Below are 12500 nucleotides of genomic sequence, written 5' to 3' on the forward strand. Positions count from 1 at the left end.
GTCAGCACCTCCTGTAAGAAAAGATCCTTGAGCCAAACTAGTGGGAAGGCATCTACCCTGCTTTTCCCCCTAACTTCTTTACAATTGCTACCATCACCACTGCTCTTCTGGCAACACAAAACATGAGCGTGCTACTGAAAAGCTGCCAGTGAGGTTTTAACTCCTGTATCACTGAGTGCTGCCTAGACCACATATATACAACCCGGTGGTTGAAGCAGTGGCAGCCACCAGGCTCTTGTCTCTGCTAGTCGTCCCATTCTTGCCAACCCCAATGGTGCTGCATTGCACAGTAGTAACAGCAACAGATTTGAGGAAGACAGACAAGGCTGGTGATCTCTGCAGGACTCTAACAGCTTTCATCCAAGCGCAACCAACTGCAGTCTAGTAAATAATACAGCTGGTGAGGCACAGAAGTCCACTCCCTCTTTCTTAGTTGTTGGCTCTTTAGCAATAAAAGAAGCAAAAACCAGTATGTGGTGCAACAAACCAGTACAAGAAACAGAAACCAGTACATGGAGCAATAAAAGGAGCAAAAACTTCTTTGTACCCTGGAGGTCCCCAGAAATAAGTGATTTGCCAATGACCAGATCTGCTGAATGAGAATGTACCATTTTTACACAGTCCTCGCTCAGCATAAAAGGTTTTAAACCTGCCATCCTGCTCTGTGAACTCCTCCCGAAACCAACAAGTATTTCACACAGCGAGCAGCTTTGGGAAAAGGGGTTAAGGTCAAGCTGTTAGCAGAACTACTCAAAAACACTCTCAAAATGTGAACATGACCCTGCCACTGGGAGGACAATAGGAATTCTACCACTGAATTAATTGTGAGAGAGAGCTCATTCTTTGGGATGTCTACATCAGCTACATCTGAGCGAGCTAGCTGAGACACCAGAAGCCGTGCAGTTGTGTTAGCATGGTGCTCCACCCAGGCTAACTGCTCTCTGCCCTGTACCCCTGGTGCTGTCTTTAAGCAAGAAAAAAATTGTGGGAGTGGCAAATGATGAATTATATAGTTATTGTACAAGAGGAACAGGGAAGGAAATGATTCAAGTTAAATCATGGCCCAATAAAGAATTATTCATTTCAGTAAATAATATTGACTTGAGTAATTATACTCTTCAAACTAAAAGTTACTGAAAAACCTCAGGTAATTTTTTTCACTTAATGCCAGATGGAGCAATTGTTTAATTTGGAGGTAATTGCTCTGGGAATTGCTACATTTTTACTTAGACCAACATTTAAAAAATGATCACTGGTCTCTTAGGAGTGGATCCTGCAAGATGGAGAAGAATCGCAGCTCCCTCTGACTTCCATGAGGATTCAGGGTACTCGGCATCATTCAGGCCTTAGACCTTCAATCCTTCTCAGGTATCAGGTCAGCTGGCTTTGCTCAAGTTCTGGGGCCCTTCCTGGCAGATTCATTGCAGTATCAGGGTCTTATTGTGTAAAGGTCCGCACAGTATTCCTTGTTTGCTTGTACAGGGAATTCAGATGAAAACTTTATTTTTCTATGAAACAAAGGCTGCTTACAGATGTGGGGAAAAAAAACAAAACAGTGCTTTACTTTAAGCTTGGCACGCCCCCACACTGAATGCAACACATGCCCAGAAGAGGCCTTGTGTTAGTTTGACCCACCTCGCCCCACGTCTGTATAAACTGTGCACTTCAGCGGGGCTTTTTGGCACTTTTATCTAATAGCTGATTGAATCATAAAAATGATAAAAATAAAAAATAAAAGATAAAAAGATAAAAATGCCAAAAAGCCTTGCTGAAGCATCCAATCTATATAGACACTGGGGAGCTGGGTCAAAATAACGTGTTTCCTCTTCCGGTAAAGTGCTTCTCTTTTTTTCCCCCACATCTGTCAGTGCCCATAAATGCCAGCTGATACAACTCACTGTGGAATGGTTTTATAGAACTTAATGACAATGAAAGAGTCAGGATTCTGGAGAATTTAATTCAAATTCTGCTGAATTCCCACAACCAATAGTGTTGAATTATGGCATACATGGCCTGATCCAAAGCCCTTTGTAGACAATGGGACTCTTTCTATTTACCCACATTGGGGAGTTCATGGAAGACTCAGAAAGAGATTTCCCCCATAGAGGTGTTCAGCGCACAGGTAGACTTTTCAGATGGCCCCGCACATTTATCATGAGAGCAGGTTGTAAGTTTCCTGTTGAGACAACGTTCCAAAGGAAAATAAAGTTTCCGTGCATTCAGAATTTTCCAGGACATTTATTTTTCAAATTTTCCACCAGAAAATTGAAATAATGTTAATGTGGTCCTTTCAACGTGATGCAGAATAGCTTGAATGCTGAACTGACTAAAAACAGTTCAACGGTAAGCCGCATTTTTTATTATGCCTCACAGGAGCTGTACTTTGGGCTTTTATTCTCCCCTGTGGTCTGGACTGCATCTTCCATGAAACAACACAGTCTCCCATTCCCAGTGGTGTTCTGGGTCATTTCAAATAATTTCAAATAAGGGATTTCCAAAGGTCCCATTCTGCCCAGAAGGGCCAACATGAAAATCTTTCATCATTTTCAAATCTGAATTTTCTGAATTTTTTGCTGGTTGAAATTTTTCAAAATATGTCAGTTTTACACTGGTCAGAATAAAAATGAATGTTGGAATATTGGCTTTGCTTGCAGAATAGCTATTCCAGTTTCCAGTCAACTCTAGAAATCACTCTATATTCAGTTCTATGGGAAAAAATTTTCATAAAGGACACCATAAGTCCTAGACCTGTATTTTGTTAGCCCTCTGATAAACTCCCAACTCCTAAAGATTGCCATGGCAAAAAGATTTATCCCACAGAACATATTAGCTGGACTTACGCATGAGTTTGGAATGCCTGGTTTTCCTGGCTGTGCTGGTTTTCTAGCCTGTTTGTACTTACCGAATCACAGAGCAGCTTGGCTTCAACTACTAAGCATAAGACATATATAAATGTTTGAGACTAAGGTCTGGAGCCAGTTAAAAAAGAAAACATGCATGGTTCCTGCAGTGTAAAAACTCAAAGTATTTCTTGTTGAATCCAGCTTTTCGTCGTGTTTATCATCTATGCTTCTTGTTTTCAATTTTGCTTGGTAAATCAGGTCCCAAACTGAATCCTATAATAATTAGACTTGGAAAATGTTTTTCTCTCAAATTTGGCTGACATGAGTATTTAGCAGGCAGTGCTTGTAGCTGGAAATTCTCCCCTTTTTTTGTGAATTTAAAATGTTTTGGTAGCCTGACCATCTCAGGAAGACATGGCCTCACTGCGTATGGGACCAGATGTAGTGGCAAACAAGTGGTATACAATTTAGTCACCTATAGCTCAGTAGCCATTGTACTCCAACATATGATGCTTTATGAGCATCAGCAAGATTACACCACCTTAACCCAGGCTGCAGATGTCCCCATAAGAGAAAGTCTGTCTATAGTGAGGATACAAGATACCATCCAACCTTACCCCATGAAGACTGACTGTATTTCAAGGCCCATACTTTCAATAATAGCTTTGAGGTTAGCAGCCTTGATTTTTGGGGAGCTGACTTAGACATGATTTTCTTATGTGCTAAACTCTCAACTCCAGCTTAAATCAGGTAAGAATTAACATCTCACTACTACTCTTCACCCTAGCCACCTAGCCATCACTTCTAATATTGCTACCCTTGTCAGGGCTGCAACACAAGTTTGGGAATACCTTCTCATATATTTTGCCTTTCAAATTCATCTTTCCTGATAATCTGTACTGCATAGTAGAAGGGATCCAGCCTCTAAGTATTTGCAAATCACAAAAAGACAAAATCTCTAATGGAAAATCTGAGTTTCCCTGAAGACTGCATAAAACCACAGAAAATTAAAAGACAAAAACTACACAAAAAGTAGTTCACAGTGTCCTCCTAATCTCAAACTTCATCATTCCAATATTAGGCAGACTATTGACCCATCATTGTAAAAAGCTGCTGCTCTTTACAGTTTTTTAATAATGTGCCCATTACTTCCTGAATTTATCAAGCCCGAGAATATAACTGAAGTGCTAAAAAATGCAAATAGGTTGAAAGCTGCATTAATGTGAAATAAGATGGTCATTCAATGTTAACCTGTCTAGGTTTAAATGGAGAGAACCCACTCGCAAATACAATGGGACCTATTCTGCGGCATCTTGGAGTTTTTCTCTTGGGTAAAACTGTGCCAAAAAACAAAAGCAGAAAATAAATAAATAAAAAACAAAAAAAAACCTCTTTCCTAATGGCATCAAAAACTTCATATTTTTGTAGCCTGGTCCAGATTTTGCACTGACATCTTAAAATTTTAGCATGTTTTGTTTAAAAAGCTGGCCTTGCCGTGAATGGGCATGAAGTGCTAGCTGATTTAAGAAATGCCATATTTTGAAGGAAAAAGATAAATCAGAAACCATGCTCCCTTTTAACCTCTGGATATTTTTTCACTCCAGTAAATTGCATATAGCAAGATTAAAATTGACTATGGAATGTATCCAAAGAATGGAGATTTTTTTTCAGAATGGACAGATTATCATGACACAGAAGTCACAGGGCAAATTTGGAGCCTTACTGAAAGTCTAAGAGAAATTAGACTCGTGACAAACAAAAGTAACATCTTTTGGTTCTAATAGTTTAGGAGGAGTTTCTGGCCAACAGCTCACTTAAATGGTCCCCTCCTACATAAAAGGTTTGTTACTTGTCCATATGGCATTTGTCTTTCTACTCAATTGTTTACTCGTAGAAAGAGGAGGACTGGGGGCATAGGTAACTAATATTTTTAAACTACTCTCTGAATTTTAAAGAGAAAAAAAGCTGTTGTGAAACATGAAACTTCCTGAATATCTGTTTTCCCTTTAGAAGTGCGTGAATGAATGTAGTAATATGTGTATGAATGTTGATGTGATTGGGTGTGAGTGCTGAGGAAAGTCTACAGGGATTGCTCAGTGTTAGCAAAAAAAACCCAAGAATTCCTCTAGCAACATATGGCAACAACACAAAATACTGCACATGTTAAAATGTGCCCCAGATCCACACTTTCACCCATGTTCCAGATTTCTGGAGTAGTATACATAAATGTTGTAATGTTTGCCCATTATCACTGCTTTCTACCTACTTGTGCCCCATTTCTGTTACCTTCCTCTACTCCACTTCATTCTACCTGATGCTGGAAAATTCTTCATCACTAGGGCGATCATACATCCCAGTTTGGACAGGACAGTCCCAGATTTCAAAGGCCAGTCCGGCCAGTTGGTGAAAATTAAAACAAGAGTCCCAGAATTGCAGGGGTGCGGGACGCAGTCCTGCAGAGAGGCAGAGTGACATGGTGCACCAGTCAGGCAGGCTGGCAGGCACCACTACTACTTGCCTGGCTGCCTGCCTGCCCGGCATACCATGCCACTCTGCCTCCACCTCTGCCTTCAGCAGGGCCACTGACTTGGCAGGGAGGGGGCGGGACTGTCCCAGATTTCCCATAGTCTTATATGGTTACCCTATGCACCACTCCCCCCAGTTTCCTAAGGGCAGAAAACCATTCTTAAGTAACACAGAAGACAGGGACTGTCTTGACTAGCCTGTCTCATGAGAAATTAAATATGTGAACAGCTACTCCATGTCACATATATTTTATGCTGTCTGTGTGGAGTTAAAATGGAATCCAGGTTCACGCAAGTTTACACATGTAAAGCCAGCATGGTTAAAATGGAAAGGGGGGAAGGGATGAAAAACAGTTGATTCCACTTGTAGTGAAACTCAATAAAACTCCACTGAAAAGATTTTGCGGATAAGACCAGATTTTCACAAAACTTTATTAAAGGACAGCATGAAATATTCAGGTCCTGGTGGCTATGGGACTGGTTTGATGAAACTAAATTCATACTCTGTGCTTCCCTTCCAAAACAAGCACATGTAGTTTGACGTTTAATTCAAGCTCTCATTATCCTGAATACTATGAGAGCATCAAACCCAGATCCTTCTCTGTGAGCTATCCTGGTCTTCTTACATGCATTAACACTCTTACTGACAGCAGCTATGAGTTGGATGTGTGCACAGAGCATGGGGTCTGCTACATACATGGATACAAGAGAACATGGGGTCTGCTGCATGGATACAAGAGAAAATGTCTGCAACGGCCTGCTTCTGGGTCTCAGTTGACATAAGAACCTCTCCTCTTTTTCTTCTCTCAATTAGCCGCACTAGAAAGACCCTGGGCTTCCCTCTCACATGTCCAAAACATTGTTGCTATTGGTATTAATGATACACATTTATTTTTAGGCTTACTTTGTCTACCAGGAACACAGTGAAGAGCAGCAAGTCCAACATGTAAGCAGTGGGATAGCTGGCAGCTTTGAGAAGCTTTCTTGCCAGAGTCCATCATGACTGTGTTTGCCACAAGTCTGGACTGGAATCACTCTGTAACATCAGCCCAAAGGAATTATGACCTCAGCAGCTTCCTCACTTAAACAACTATCTTGAAATATAGTATGACAGTTTTATCACCTGGGTGCAGATCTGATGCAGCCTTGCCTTCTGGAGCTTTCACTGAGGTTGCAATCCTGCAGTGACTTGAAAAAATGAGAAGGTAGTAAAATGACTGGAGCCAAGTTAGAAAAAAAGAGTTCCCATTGCTCTCTTTCTGGGAGCAAACACAGTCTACACCCTCCAACACTGCTCTGTTCCCACAGTAATAACGTTTTACTTTTTGTGGGGAAAGGAGGGCACTGAGTATGAGAGTAGAGAGGGGAAGGTACCAAGAGGGTCTTCTGCCTCTCATCTCCACTTCTACACAGGGATGGTCTACATGACCTCCATGTCTCACCCAGGAGTACTGACATGAAGCATCACCTCCTACATGCCCCTCCCCACATGCACCAATGCCCAAACATGGATCAATGCAGCTACCTTAGAAAGACTTTGAGCACATACCCAGAGCCATTTTTATGCCATGTCTCCAAAGTAACTATACCATCCCCTGCAGCAGCACCCTCAAGCACATGGCACTGGACTGACTCCTAAATCAGCAGCTGTGCAGCCACATCCAAGCAGCACTTCAAGCAGGCTAACTAGCATTTCTGAGTGACAGGGACAATTAGCCCACCCCCATTAATTAGTTCACCTGCACTGCAAGGCAGACACTGTTACACCATTTCCATGGGCTTTGGATCAGGCCTTAACTTTTGCTCCAAATAGGTCCTGATCAAAAGCCCATTCACTTTAATAGGTGCCTTTCCATTTACACCATGGGACTTTGGATCAGGCAGTTACCTATCCAATCTCTAACTGTCTAATGTATAAAGGATCATGTTATTAGGCATCACATTTATGGAGACGGCAACATGTACAACATGGAAACAGTTTTGTCCTTGCACTATTTAACAATCTATCCACGTTTCTATTCAAAAAAAGAAAAATCCACAATAATTAAAGTCTACAATGAATAATAAAGTCCATGATAAATAAAGTCTACCTGAAGCATACACAGATGTGGAACAAACCAAAGACCAGGTTTATTTGAACTCCATCACCTCTGCATTCACTGTTTGCTGATAATTTCCTTGTACAGTTCAATGAGCTGGATTTGTCTCTAGTTTACATCAGTTTCTGTTGCTGTAAACTAGGGCACAAAAATGATTATTTTAATAATCATAATAAAATACCTCAATTGATGTCTCTTAAGAAAAAAATAGATTTACTTTCTGGATCTGTACTATTAAGCTGCCAGAAAACCTATTTTTGTATTAGGTTCTCTATTCATACTTTAATAAAATGATAATAACAGTAAAGATAATAATACTTTTTCTCTATTTGTATAGCTCTGTAAATATAAAGGCCTGTGCAAGCCTCATATTATTATTATTATTATTATTATTGAAACTCATCACTAATTATATACTAAAATATGTGGATAAGCAAGTAAGAACATTCTTTTTAATATAGGTCATTACTAATAAAACAAAGCCATTGGTTCAAATTCAGATCAGGGCAGCAGTGGAAGAAGAATTATCACTATCTGACTTTGGTACTGTGATCTGCATGAAATGAACTGGGAGGTCTCTTGTCTAGTTTCCAGCAGAGTGTCTACATCACAAATGTCAGCTTCTCAATGGGCACCGCCTCACCTCACTCTTAACATTCACAGGAGAGGGGCACAGAGCCTGAACTACCTCCCCACTTGTCAAGGTGGCACAACAGAGCTTATGGGGAATATTTTCACTTTCTGGGGTCAATGAAAATAGAGTTCTACTGGTTCAGCAAATAAATAGAGGTCTTCCATGCTTCCAGCTCAGCACTGTGCAATGGTTGTAGCATGGGTCCTGGCAGATGGAAGATTAGGATTTTTCTCTTGCTTCCATTAAGGACCTCCTGCATTTCAGTGAATATTTAGTTGCTTACAGTTAGACTGAGGCCTGTCCCTTCATGAGTTTAAGGAAAAGGAGAAAGAAGAGCAAAAGGAACTTCATAAAGGCTTTTAGGTTGAGGCATGAACAGAACCCAAGAGATAGATCCCTGTGCTTGCAGCAGAGCAGCAATGGTTCATCTGTATTGCACGGGCAAGGAGGTGGCTGGTCACTCATAGCCCACCCACAGGCATGTCAGAAGCAGTTGTCTCATCCCAGTTTGTAATGTAGATTCCTCATGCATGCTTCAATTCAGAAAGCAGAAAAAAAAAACAACAAAAAACAGATTTTAGAGTTCATTCAGCAAATGGAAAATTTTTAAAAATAGCAAAGAAACAAATATTTTTGTTCCAGCTCCAAACAAAAAGAAAGTGTTTAAAAATTTCCAACAAATTGATTTTTTTTCAATCTTATCTCCAATTCTTGTTTGTATTTGATTCTGAATAAAGGCATTTTTTTACAAGTTTTTGGGGGGGAGGAGGGATGTTAAATAGCATTTGAAAGAAACACTCATGTTAACTTGAAAAATCAGAACAAATCACTCCAAATATTATTCCGAAATGAAACGTTTGAACAAACCATCCTGTATTTACAAAAGGTCTTGGTGTCACCAAAGTCTGTATATCATACCCAAAAAAAAGATTTTTGTGGGGGGAAAAAATTCCAGTGAGCTGAGAAAGAACTGAGGTATATCCCTTCTGATACCTCCCCCTAGGGTGTTACAACTGTGTATCACCCCATACATAGGTCAGATTGCAAAGCCTGTGATCTGGCCTTCAACCACCATGTACGTGCCTCAGACTTCCCATCTACCTGTTTTGCCTTTCATCACTGAACTGAAGTAATGTAGCTCCATACTATCCAAACGTTTTTATATAAAGACACAAATGAGCCCTTGATCATGAAGACAGACAACGATCACAATCTGAAAAAATTAATGGTAACATACACTCTACTCTGCCTGTGTAGTCCAGCTTCATTAACATACAGGCACGCCAGCCTGTATGCCCACTACAGCAATTAAGATACGGGATCACAACAGAACCGAGGAGAGGCAAACTCAATCCAAAATACCTAATTTAATTTTTTGCCCATATCTGAAGCAGCTGAAACAATATTGGTTACATTTTTAAAAGAGTAACTTTTATTGTCATGTTTATTTGGGACTACCAGCAGAAAAAAACAAAAATAAACAAAAAACAACAACACAGAAGAAGTCTATTCCTGTTATATTTCCTTATCTTTCCACCTTGACCAAAGTCCATCTCTGGTAACAACCCAGTGAGGCCATTGTCGGACAATGTAATCAATCTAAGTTATGCCATTTTCTGTAGGCGATGTAGTTTAGATCACCAGCAAACAAAACACAAATTTGCCCTAGGAGGGGGAGCAGGGGGGTGGGGTGCAAATCTTAGACCAGGATCTACCATTTTCAAACCAATCTATGCATGCTAAACTTCTGTTCTGTTACGGGTATAGAGCTGTTTCTGATCACTTATACCAGTACATCTGTACTTAGCCTCAGCGTTCAGCTGAAGTTAACCAAGCATGCTGTCCATTTGCCTCCTTAGAAAAGCATGTGTTTTCCAGGGATAATGCCAAGCACTTTTCTTCTGTTTCAGAGTGTCTTCATACTGAGAAGTGAATGTTTTGATATTTTGTCATAGTGATGGAAGGAGCACGGATACATATTCTCATGTGAGACATATGGGAGCCAGATTGTACCTGTCACAAGTTGCCAACCTGAATTTGTGGGGTGTAAGGGGACACATTCTTGAGGGAATTTCCACTTGACGTCCTTGATTGCTTTTGTAATATTTGCTTTGTGACCTTTCCATTAGTAAGTGTACAGCTTTCTTTGTGCTTCTATAAATGGGTACATCCACAGATATCCTTTGTGGGTCTGGTCGCAGAGCTCCTTTGTGGGTCTGAGACAAATTTTGCTCTCACGCTCTCCAGTGTAAATCCAAAGTGATTCCAGTCAGGACAACTCCCCAGTGCCATAACAGTAGGTGCTAAATGTGTCAGGTTTAGTACTGAAATCTCCTTTGCACCTGACATGGCCAGATCTAGAATGACAACATTCAGAACAGGGACAAGGTGAGTAAACAAAAAAAAAATACCAGGCCAAATTACACACCACATTTCTTGGATGAGGCTGTAGTATGTGGCTGGGAGCATTTGCAACCCAATGATTTATGCACTGAAACAAAAATGAGTTGCCATTTTTTTGTTCCCTGAGAATCTCATTAGATATTTCCTACTTTTTCAATTCTGTCATGCACATAACTCTCACTCTGATGTGCAAAAATGATATTAAGGGATCCCTGATCCTTAAGTGACCTACCAGCCAGGGGAACTATTTCATCTCATGAGCAGAAGGGAACAGAAACTTGTAGATCAGGACAGGAAAAAAGCAGGTCTTTGAAAACAGAAGCAGGGTGTGTTGACCAGATGGAGGAATCTAAATCAGAGTACAGCAAAAGACATGGTCATAATTAAGAACATGGATTAAGCCATGCTGGCAGTTATTTGCCTGGATCACCTGTGTCTCTCTGCTGACGTGCCTAATTATATGCACCCGGAGTGCAAGCATCAGGTATCTATGCACTGTAGAAGTTTCCTGTTGAGATGGGGCACTTAGGCCCTCTCTACACATGCAGGTAAAAGCATGGTGGGATCTAATGTGTGATCCACACAATTGCACATCCTACCATGCCACTCATGTATAGCAGGAGGCGTGATTGTGGGATTGCACATTAGATCCCATCACATCTTATCACCAGTGCAACGAGTGCCCAGTGTCATGCTCCCCCTGCACTGGTAAGAAGCAAGCTCCCACAGCTGTGAGTCCCTGAGTTGAGGGCATCTCAGCCATGGGGGCAACCCACACACCCCCAAGGCTGAGGAGGCCCAGCAGTCATGTTCTCCCAGGCTCACGGGTGTGTGAAACTTCCGAGTCCTCAGGATCAGGGCAGGCACAATCCCTAGGGCTCGGGGGTGCATGAAACCCCCAAGCCCTAGGGATAGAGGCAGGAGGGTTTCACACTGGGCATGGTGCACCCTTGCAGCTGGAAGCCCCTCCCAGCCACAGGGGAAACCCCACTACATGTACAAATTAAAGCTCAATACCAACCAGCTACAAAGTTAGTACACATTTTCAAAGTCTAACTTTATAGCTGGTTAGAACTTTTCATCATGTGGTAAGTACTTTGCATGTGTAGCTAGTATTAAGATAGTTGTGCAATTAACCAGTTAATTGTGTAATACTTGTAACATGTAATTAGAGCATGTTGGAACAGACTCAATTAATCAAGTCTGCTGTAGAATGGTAATTACCACACTCCAACAGACTCCAGCATCACATGTATCAGCATCCCTGTGCTGAAAAATGGCAGCAGGGGCACTTTAACTAAAGCCTGTGTGGTTAAAGTCGCCCCCGCCGCCTTTTATCAACGCAGGGACTGATACACATGACGCTCTAGGTGCTTTAATTAGAGAGACTCTCAGATCTGCCCTAATTAAAGTGAGCCCTCCCTCCTCCCCCCCCACCAACTCCCATGTCTTTTGTATAAATGCCCTGTATGTCTAAGGCCCTCTCTACACTACTTGGCGATCAGCCATGGGGGGACCCTGGGTGCCCCCCCAGACCCAGGAGGCACCAGTTGCCAAGCCAGGGAGGCGTGGGGGGGGGGGGGGGGGCCAACATGCTCCTCAGTGGACCTGGAAGTGGACCGGAAGTAATTCCAGGTTGACCGCCAAGCATGCAGGGGGGACCCCCCACAGTCCTGTCGGACACTCCATCTGCCCCACCATCTCAGAGTTCATGAGCCATGCCTGGTACCTCAAGGTATGTAGAAAAACATTTAAAGCTGTGCCTATGGCCAAATCACGCATTCTCTGAATCAGCATCGAATCTTCAGATTCAGATTCGGCCGAATCAAATCAGGGACAGTGATCTGAATCAATGAATCGAATCACTGTCCCTGATTCGGCCTGAATCCAAATCGAATACAGCCCATTTTGCACACCCCTAATGTTTAGGGACCAAATGATCCTTTAGGAGTTAAGCCATCAAGAGGCCACAGGCAACTTGAGGCAAAGAAAGATG

The sequence above is a fragment of the Alligator sinensis genome, unplaced genomic scaffold (genome assembly GCF_000455745.1).
Source record: "Alligator sinensis unplaced genomic scaffold, ASM45574v1 scaffold219_1, whole genome shotgun sequence".
In the NCBI taxonomy this organism is placed as follows: domain Eukaryota; kingdom Metazoa; phylum Chordata; order Crocodylia; family Alligatoridae; genus Alligator; species Alligator sinensis.